Source organism: Macaca mulatta, chromosome 20 (genome assembly GCF_049350105.2).
Source record: "Macaca mulatta isolate MMU2019108-1 chromosome 20, T2T-MMU8v2.0, whole genome shotgun sequence".
Lineage (NCBI taxonomy): Eukaryota > Metazoa > Chordata > Mammalia > Primates > Cercopithecidae > Macaca > Macaca mulatta.
This window is the reverse complement of record NC_133425.1, coordinates 70,868,463-70,878,721: the sequence shown is the minus strand read 5'-3', so window position 1 is coordinate 70,878,721 and position 10,259 is coordinate 70,868,463. Positions and strand designations below refer to the sequence as shown.

The 10,259-nt window shown below is 46.4% G+C and overlaps 1 long non-coding RNA gene across 1 annotated transcript; it reads left to right on the top strand.

The window, feature by feature from the left end:
* Positions 1 to 7,915: 7,915 nt before the first annotated feature.
* On the top strand, positions 7,916 to 9,992 carry LOC144337748 (uncharacterized). Its single transcript, XR_013411242.1, has 2 exons — positions 7,916 to 8,056; positions 9,760 to 9,992. It is a non-coding gene; the product is annotated as an uncharacterized LOC144337748 (long non-coding RNA).
* Positions 9,993 to 10,259: the final 267 nt, after the last annotated feature.

The window sequence follows — 10,259 nt, the reverse complement described above, 5'->3', positions numbered from 1 at the left end:
TCTAGTGAACTGTAACCTCATTTTTTTCTCTTTTTATTGTGTGATTCCATTTATTTAAAGCAGAAAAACTAGTCTATGGTGATAGAGGTCAGAATAGGGGATACTTTGTAGGGAGGATTTGACTGGGATGTAACCTTATTTAATATGTAAACAAACTACAACCTGACCAGAGTATATTCTTGTAAGGAAAAAGGAGTCTCCTCCAACCTTAGCAGCCAGCTTTCAGCCAGGGGCAGACCGCAGACTGACCGGATGTGTCCAAATTAGACAAAGGCTGAGCTGTCACCAATCGGCCTATATCCAGTGCCACTTCCTTTTTTCTGTTTATAAACGCTGCTTGTCCACTGTTGCTGAGTGGAGGTCTCTGAGACCTCTCAAATATAGATCTCTCATTTAATGGGGTGAGTTTGGGCTTTAATCGCCATCATCCCCAGAACAAAGACTGACCAATTAGAGTTAAATGCTGTTGAACTATCTTTATTGCGTGGACTTTGAGTTATTTGACTAGTTGTTTGTAGAAACTCCTGATAAGGAGTGTACTCCTGTTTCTTGGCATTGTCCACTCATAGTCATCATAATAGTCTCCCTGGCCAGGCGCAGTGACTCACGCCTATAATCCCAGCACTTTGGGAGGACTAGGCAGGCAGATCGCTTGAGCTCGGGAGTTTGAGACCAGCCTGGCCAACATAGTGAAACCCTGTCTCTCCTAAAAATACAAAAAATAGCTGCTGTGGTTGTGCATGCCAGTAATCCCAGCGACTCAGGAGGTTGAGGCAGGAGAATCGCTTGAACCCAAGAGGTGGAGGTTGCAGTGAGCCAAGATTGCGCCACTGCCCTGCAGCCAGGGTGACAGAGCAAGACTTCATCTTAAATAATAATAATAGGCCAGGAGCGGTGGCTCAAGCCTGTAATCCCAGCACTTTGGAAAACCGAGGCAGATGGATCACTTGAGGTCAGGAGTTCAAGACCAGTCTAGCCAACATGGTGAAACCCCATCTCTACTAAAATACAAAAATTAGCCAGTGTGGTTGTGCATGCCTGTAATCGCAGCTACTCAAGAAGTTGAGGCAGGAGAATTGCTGGAACCGAGGAGGTGGAGGTTGCATTGAGCCAAGATTGCGCCACTGCGCTCCAGCCTGGGTAACAGAGTGAGACTCCCTCTCAAAAATAATAATAAAAAAACAATAATAATAGTCTCTCTGATGTGTTGCTTCCCCTGGGAAGTCTTACATACTCCTATGCAGCCATCCTTTATACATCAACTGGCCCATTAGGGTTCGAATAACAAAAACATGAAGAAAGCATAAAGAATCATCCAACTAAGGTGAAATCATGAATTGTGAAGTCAATACTGAAACAAAACAAGTCCATTATGATGGTGACAGAAAATGGAGTCAGGGCCCAAGGTTTTGGTCAATCTCTCAAAATTGAGAGGCTGACCAAAAGGCAGAAATGTTTAAATTCAATTAAATTTGTCCCAAAGTTCCCAGCACTTTGGGAGGCCGAGGTGGACGGATCACGAGGTCGAGATCGAGACCATCTTGGCCAACATGGTGAAACCCTGTCTCTACTAAAATACAAAAAAGTAGCCAGGCATCGTGGCACACGCCTATAATCCCAGCTACTCGTGAGGCTGAGGCATAGAAATCGCTTGAACCCAGGAGGCAGAGGTTGCAGTGAGCTGAGATTGCACACTGCACTCCAGCCTGGTGACAGAGCAAGACTCCGTCTCAAAAAAATAATAATAATAATTTGGCCCAAAGCTGCTGCCATACCTGTTGAACTGCAATCTAACTTAGTATTTAAGTAAACTGCCTCCCAACCGAGACTATATTCTTGTAACAAATAGCTGAATCTCAGCAAGTCACAGCAGCTGTGCTTTAACCAGTCACAGGCTACCAACTGATTAGACCAAGTCTGTGTAAGGTAAATGCTGAGCTGCACCCCATCAGACTGTTTATTTGTGCTACTTCCAATAAATTTGGCCTACCAGTGTTGCTGAGTGGAATCAGGGTGCTGCCCGATTAATAAAGTTTCTTTGCTCAAATAAAGTCTGCTTAATTTGACTACTGTTTTTCTATTAACAGTTCAGATGACTTGGCCTCTACCCAAACTCTTTCTTTCCCCTAGACTCCCCTCTCTTGGAATGCATCCTGAAGCAGCTGAAAAGGGGTGCCCTAGGCCCAGCTGGGAGCAAAATCTGGTGATATTGCTTCTGAATATCCCACATGTGCCCCCCACACACACACACACACTCACATGCATACACAGCCTGGACTCTGTTCCCTTTATGCCCCTGGCACCACGCTCCATCGAAGCCATTGGCCTTTATATCCCCCTGTGTCTTCACTGAGAAAGAGGTATATCAGGCCAGACGTGGTGGCTCATGCCTATAATTATCAATTACCCAGTCTCTGGTATTCTGTTACAGCAGCACAAAAGGGACTAAAATAGGCTCCTTAACAAAAAGATTCACAGACAAGAAGTGTGTTTGTTTGTTTTGAGACAGTGTCTTGCTTTGTGGCCCAAGCTGGAGTGCAGTGGTTCCATCTTGGTTCACTGCAACCCCCACCTCCCTGACTCAAGCGATTCGCTCATCTTTTTTTTTTTTTTTTTTTTTGAGACGGAGTCTTGCTCTGTCACCCAGGCTGGAGTGCAGTGGCCGGATCTCAGCTCACTGCAAGCTCTGCCTCCCGGGTTTACGCCATTCTCCTGCCTCAGCCTCCTGAGCAGCTGGGACTACAGGTGCCTGCCACCTCGCCCGGCTAGTTTTTTGTATTTTTTTAGTAGAGACGGGGTTTCACCGTGTTAGCCAGGTGATTCACTCATCTTAACCTCCCAAGTAGCTGGGACTACAGGCACATCACTATGCCAGGCTAATTTTTGTATTTTTGGGGACTACATGTGTTTCGGTATGTAGCCCGGGCTGATCTGCAACTCCTGTGCTCAAGCAATCCACCTGCCTCAGCCTTCCAAAGTGCTGGGATTACAGGCATGAGCCACTGTGCCTGCCCAAGAACAGTTCATTAACACATGCAGCATACATCACGCAGGACAAACCTAAATGAAAAGTAACAACACAGTGGCTCAGAACACTGCCTTACACAGCATCTTCCAAAGGACACAATAAATTTGTAGAGAAATAACAGGACGGCCGGGCGCGGTGGCTCAAGCCTGTAATCCCAGCACTTTGGGAGGCCGAGGCAGGTGGATCACGAGGTCAGGAGATCGAGACTATCCTGGCTAACATGGTGAAACCCCGTCTCTACTAAAAATACAAAAAACTAGCCGGGCGTGGTGGCGGGCGCCTGTAGTCTCAGCTACTTGGGAGGCTGAGGCGGGAGAATGGCGTGAACCCGGGAGGCGGAGCTTGCAGTGAGCCGAGATCACGCCACTGCACTCCAGCCTGGGAGACACAGCGAGACTCCGTCTCAAAAAAAAAAAAAAAAAAAAGAGAAATAACAGGACAAAAGAAAGTTTTAGGCCTCCAAAGGTGAGAAACTGTGCAAAGGTAAATATCCGAGAGGACGCTGATGCAGCAGGATTTGTCTGCAGCAGCCTCTGATACCGCCTGTGGCTGGGCAGAGTTAATGGTTGTCTCCAGTGAAGGAGAGTTTATGTCATGCCTTTAGGCAGAAAGGGGAGAGAAACCTGACTTTTTCCTGTATTTTCTGCTTCTTAATTGCCTTCAGCTGAAAATCATTTTTATGTGACAGAGGCATAATCTGGGCCGATGCCTCTGCTTTCCTCCAGCTGAAGAGAACCTGCGTGGACTCCTTTGCTTTGGACCTCTGCCTCCGCCACGGAGAAAGGCCAGGCCAGGCTGCTGGACAAGCAGGGACCGTGAGAAGGGGAGTTCAGGTGTCCCAATCTAGGCCATCCTAGACCAGCTAGCCCCTCACCAGCCCCCGCTGATCAGCACGCAGCCACTTCTGCTGCCTTCTGCTGCTGCCGCCAAAGCGAGTCCAGGGTTCACCCAGATTCAGAGGTGTGGAAACTGAGTCCACCGCTTGAGAGGAGTAGCTATAAAGACATATGAGTGAGAGCAGCTGAGCCCAGCTGAGCCCAGCACTGCCGGCCAAGTCGAAGACTTTAGGACCAGCCACACGTGTTCGGTAGCCACACGTGTTTGGTGGCCACACGTGGCCAGTGGCTCCATGTTGGACAATGCCAATCAGACTCCTCATTCTCATTACATTTGTATACCCTTCTGGCCCTGAAATCTTTCTATATCTGCATCTGACTAAGATGGTCTATTAGAGAAGAACATCTACTTCATATTTCCATCCTTTGGAAACCCGAAGAGCCAGCAGAAGTTTTGACTTTGCAATTGATCCTACACATTCAAATTCCTAGCATCTATAGATTGTGTAAGATGGAAGAGAGACTACAAGGGCTCCCATTACCTAGCCCAGAGTATGTGCTCAGGGCTCTCGGCACTTCTCCTGGTTACACATGGTTCAGATACTATTGGCCACTTCTTAACATTAGTTTCTCATGGCTTGATTCCTAGGAAGCATTATTCCTCCCATTGTAAGAGGGCAGCCAGTTGAGTGATTCAATGAGTCAGGCCCCAGTATCAGGCCCCAGGGACACATTAAGTGGCAGAATACACATAGCCCTTGCTCTTGTCTGGGGTTCAGACACTAAAATAGTCAAACAGATTAAACATGCAATTACAGGTTTGAATTATGCTCTAAGAAAAAACAAAGCCGGGGACAGTGACTTATACCTGCAATCCCAGCACTTCAGGAGGCTGACAGAGGAGGATCACTTGAGGACATGAGTTCAAGATCACCCAGGCAAATGACTCTTGTGGGATACCGCTGTCAGGCTGGGCTCTCAGCCTGCATCAAAGCAGGCCCCATGTCCATAAAACATTTTTAAAAATTGGCCAAGCATGGTGGTACACGTCTGTAGTCCTAGCTACTTGGGAGGCTGAGGTGGGGGGCGTTGCTTGAGCCCAGAAGTTCGAGGCTGCAGTGAGCTACAGTGAGCTATGATTCATCCCACTGCACTCCAACCTGTGTAACACAGCAAGACATCATCACTAATTAAAAGAAGAAGAAGAAGGAGGAGGAGGAAGAGGAGGAGGAGAAGAGAAAGAAAAGAGGACAATACAAAATAAGCCAAGCATGGTGGCACATGCCTGTAATCCCAGCTACTCGGGAGGCTGAGGCAGAAGAATCGCTTGAACCTGGGAGGCAGAGGTTGCGGTGAGCCGAGATTGCTCCACTGCACTCCAGCCTGGGTGATAGAGCAAGACTCCTTCTCAAAAAAAAAAAATAATAATAAGGAGAAAAAGGAAGGCCGTTGATTAATAAGCATGAAAAGATGCTCAGCTGCCCAGGGAATTAAACAAATGCAGGTTAAAACATCATCAAGTAACATTTTTGGGTGACATTTACCATCAGCTAGGCAAAAGTGAAAATGATAGATTTAGCCACGTATAGGTGATGGTAGCACCCGCCACCATGCCCGGCTAATTTCTGTATTTTTAGTAGAGATAGGGTTTCACCATGTTGGTCAGGCTGGTCTCAAATTCCTAACCTCAGGGGACCCACCCGCCTTGGCCTCCCAAAGTGCTAGGATTACAGGCATGAACCACTGCGCCCGGCCTTTTAAATTTTGGGGGGACAGTCGCTCTGTTGACCAGGCTGGAGTGCAGTGGCACAACTTCAGCTCACTGCAATCTCCACCTCCCTGGTTCAGATGATTCTCCTGCCTCAGCCTCCCAAACAGCTGGGATTATAGGCACCCACCACCGCGGCAGGTAATTTTTATTTTATTTATCTATTTTTAATTTTATTTTTTGAGATAGAGTTTTGTTCTTGTTGCCTAGGCTGGAGTGCAATGGCACGATCTTGGCTCACACAGCCTCTGCCTCCCGGGTTCAAGCGATTCTCCTGCCTCAGCCTCCTGAGTAACTGGGATTACAGACATGCACCACCATGCCCAGCTAATTTTGTATTTTTAGTAGAGACAGGGTTTCTCCATGTGAGTTAGGCTGGTCTTGAACTCCCGACCTCAGGTGATCCGCCTGCCTTGGCCTCTGAAAGTGCTGGGATTATAGGCGTGAGCCACTGCGCCTAGCTAATTTTTGTATTTTTAGTAGAGACAGGGTTTCTCCATGTTGGCCAGAACCATGCTGATCTTGAACTCCTGACCCCAGGTGATAGGTGATCCACACGCCTCGGCCTCTCAAAGTACTGGGATTACAGGCCTGAGTCACTGCACCCAGCCCACATTTGCTTTTAATACTTTAGTAGTTTACTATTTTACATTTGGATCTATAGTTGCATGGAATTAATATTCCTGACCAGTATGAGGTGGGGCTGGGTTTTGTTTTGTTTTGGTTTTGCGTTTTTTTTTTTTTTTTTTTTTTTTTTTTTTGAGATGGAGATTTGCTCTGTCGCCAGGCTGGAGTGCAGTGGTGCGATCCCGGCTCACTGCAACCTCCAACTCCCTGGTTCAGGCGATTCTCCTGCCTCAGCCTCCTGAGTAGCTAGGATTACAGGCATGCGCCACCACGCCCAGCTAATTTTTGTATTTTTAGTAGAGACAGGGTTTCACCATGTTGGCCAGGATGGTCTCGATCTCCCGACTTCGTGATCCGCCTGCCTCAGCTTCCCAAAGTGCTGGGATTACAGGCGTGAGCCGCTGCGCCCAACCAGTGCTGGTTATCTTTGTATTTTCAGGTAGCCGGTTCTCCCCGTGCCCTCTACTGAAAGATCTCACGTGTCACATTTTCTTCCTTGGGGATAAGACCAGAGAACGTGGCCTGTCCTGCAAGTCTTGTGTTATTCTGATCCCAGTCTTCACGAACTCCACTCATTCATTCAACAAACATTATGGGTTGAGAACCAACCAGGCACCAGGCTGTTGGAGGAGCTGGAGATACAGCAGGACCAATATAGACAAAAAGCAAAAACCCCTGCCCTGCAAGAACTTGCATTCTGATGGTGGGAGACAGCCAATGAATGAGAAGTTTGATAAATAGCTAAATTATTTAGCATATTAGAAAGTGCCAAAGATTAAAGTGGAGAGGGATCAGGGGATTAGGAATGTATGTGTGTGTAGGGGTGTGAGTTGTTAATTTTTTTTTTTAAGACAGAGTTTCACTCTGTCGCCCAGGCTGGAATGCAGTGGCACGATCTTGGCTCACTGCAATGTCTGCCTCCTGGGGTCAAGGGATCCTCCTGCCTTAGCCCCACTGAGTAGCTGGGATTACAGGCATTCGCGATCCTGTCTGGCTAATTTTTATATTTTTAGTAGAGATGGGGTTTCACCAAGTTGGCCAGGGTGGTCTCGACCTCCTGACTTCAGGCAGTCTGCCTGCCTCAGCCTTCCAGAGTGCTGGGATTATAGGCATGAGCCACTGTGCTCGGCCTTTTTTATTTTTTTATTTTTTATTTTTTGAGACTGAGTCTGGCTCTATTGCTCAGGCTAGAGTGCAGTGGCACGATTTCGGCTGACTGCAACCTCTACCTCCCAGATTCAAGCAATTCTCCTGCCTCAACCTCCTGAGTAGCTGGGATTACAGGCACCTGCCACCACCTGGCTAATTTTTTTGTATTTCAAGACCAGGCTGGTCTCAAACTCCTGGCCTCAAGTGATCTGCCTGCCTTGGCCTCCCAAAGTACTGGGATTACAGGAGTGAGCCACCGTGCCTGGCCTTTTTTTTTTTTTTTTTTCTTGAGACAGTGTCTCACTCTGTCACCCAGGCTGAAGTGCAGTAGAGTGCAGTGGCACAATCTCAGCTCACTACAACCTCCACCTCCTAGGTTCAAGTAATTCTCCTGCCCCAGTCTCCCAACTAACTGGGATTACAGGTGCGTGCCACCAGGCCCAGCTAATTTTCTTGTATTTTTTGTAGAGATGGGGTTTCACCATGTTGGCCATGACTGGTCTCGAACTCCTGACCTCGAATGATCCACCTGCCTCAGCCTCCCAAAGTGCTGGGATTACAGGCGTGAGCCACTGCGCCCGGCGGTTTCTTCCACTTCTAATAGACTGCTAGTCTGGGAAATGTACCAAAAAGACAGCATGGTTAAAGGTCAGTATTTCATGACCTTTTTTATACTTCCTATTTTTATTTTACATAGGTTTCTTGGTTGATACAAAATGTCAACTGTAGCGGTAGGGAACCTGCATAAGGAAGCTTCCTGAAAAGAGGCTTCAAAAGAGAGCACTAATAGGCCGGGCATGGTGGCTCATGCCTGTAATCCCAGCACTTCGGAAGCCCAAAGCAGGTGGATCACCCGAGGCCAGGAGTTCAAGACCGGCCTGGCCAACGTGGTGAAACCCCCCTCTACTAAAAATACAAAAATTAGCCAGGTGTGGTGGCAGGCACCTGTATTCCCAGCTACTTGGGAGGCTGAGGCAGGAGAATCACTTGAACCCGGGAGGCCGAGGTTGCAGTGAGCCAAGAATGCACCACTGCACTCCAGCCTAGGTGACAAAGCAAGACTGTCTTAAAAAAAAAAAAAAAAAAAAAAAAGAGAGAGAGAATGCTAATAAACAATCTTGCTAATGTTCTTGAATTAAAAGGAAAATATTGTGTAATGTGTACACAAGCATCTTGAATTTAAAATAATTAAGGTTTCGAAAAATCATTTCCCCTGCAAACATTGAAGGTGTTGGTGCATGGCCTTCCAGCCTCCCTCACTTGGCTGCTGATCCATCTGATTCTCATTTCTTTACAGCAGAATTATGGAAAAAAGATGTCAGCTCGAATCATTTTGCCACATGCCAAAAAGTCATACAGAATCTGAAATGCTGGAAAATATCTGTAAATCACAGATCTTTTCATTACAACTAACATGACAAAATGTTTCCACTTCATTGACTTGCTAAGTACCTGAGCCATCTAAAAAGTTTATGTTCTTTTTACTCTTAAAAGAAAGAATAAAACAGATTTGAAAGTTATATTTAAAAGAGGGGAGTGGCCAGATGCGGTGGCTGATTCCTGTAATCCCAGCACTTTGGGAGGCCAAGGCAGGCTGATCACTTGAGGTCAGGAGTTTGAGATCAGCCTGGTCAACATGGTGAAACCCTGTCTCTACTAAAAACACAAAAATTAGCTGGGAGTGGTGGCAGGTGTCTGTAATCCCAGCTATTTGGGAGGCTGAGGCAGGAGAATTGCTTGAACCGAGGAGGCAGAGGTTGCAGTGAGCCTAGGTCAAGCCACTGCACTCCAGCCTGGGCAACTGAGGAAGACTGTGTCTCAGAAAAAAAAGATAGTGGAGAACCAAGATGACTGTTACGGTTGTTAATGGTTTTTGTTTATGGTTATGGTTTTGTTAATGGCTTGTTTTTTGAGACAGAGTTTTACTCTATTGCCCAGGCTGGAGTGCAGTGGCGCAATCTCAGCTCACTGCAACCTCTGCCTCCAGGGTTCAAGCGATTCTCAGCCTCCCAAGTAGCTGGGATTTCAGGGATGCACCACCACGCCTGGCTAATTTTTTTTGTATTTAGTAGAGACGGGGTTTCAGCAGGTTGATCAAGCTGGTCTTGAACTCTTGACCTCAAATGATCCACCTGCCTCAGCCTCCCACAGTGCTGGGATTACAGGTGAGAGCCACCGCACCCAGCCCTGTTTTTAATGTTTAAAATGACACTTCAGATACTCCAACTAACCTAAACAGAAACTTTAGTAGGCTATTGGCCATTTTTTTAAAAAAGTTTTTAAAAGATATGTTTTATATAGCATAAGATCATTTAACTGTGCAATTCAATAACTTTAATATCTTTTCACAGTTGTGCAGTCATCAGGTGAGATCTCAGCGTAGCCTCAACCTCCTGACCTGAAGCAAACGTCCTGTATCAACCCTCCTAAGTTCTGGGATTATGGGCATGAGCCACAGCTACTGGTCAATCACCATTTCAAAGTCAGTTCTTTATTGTTGGTTGTGACATTTCTCAAGGATGTAGTATTTTTTTTTCCCTCCTTCATTCTCTTAGGCACATGAAGAGCACTTGGTTCTCTCCAGCTTTGTCTCATCTGTATTTTAAACGATTCTTTCTTGGTCTGTTGTCTTTGTTATTTTTCCTTAAATATCCACTAGTTAGAGAATTTTGATTTTCCCCCTTTTCTTTGCTTTCCTCTTTTTTAATTTTGTATTTGCCTTTAAAGTTTATTTCCTCAATTTCCTTTTCTTTCTTTTTCTTTTTTCTCTTTTTGTTTAGAGATAGAGTCTCACTCCCTTGCCCAGGCTGAAGTGCAGTGGTATGATCATGGCTCACTGCAGCTTTGAACT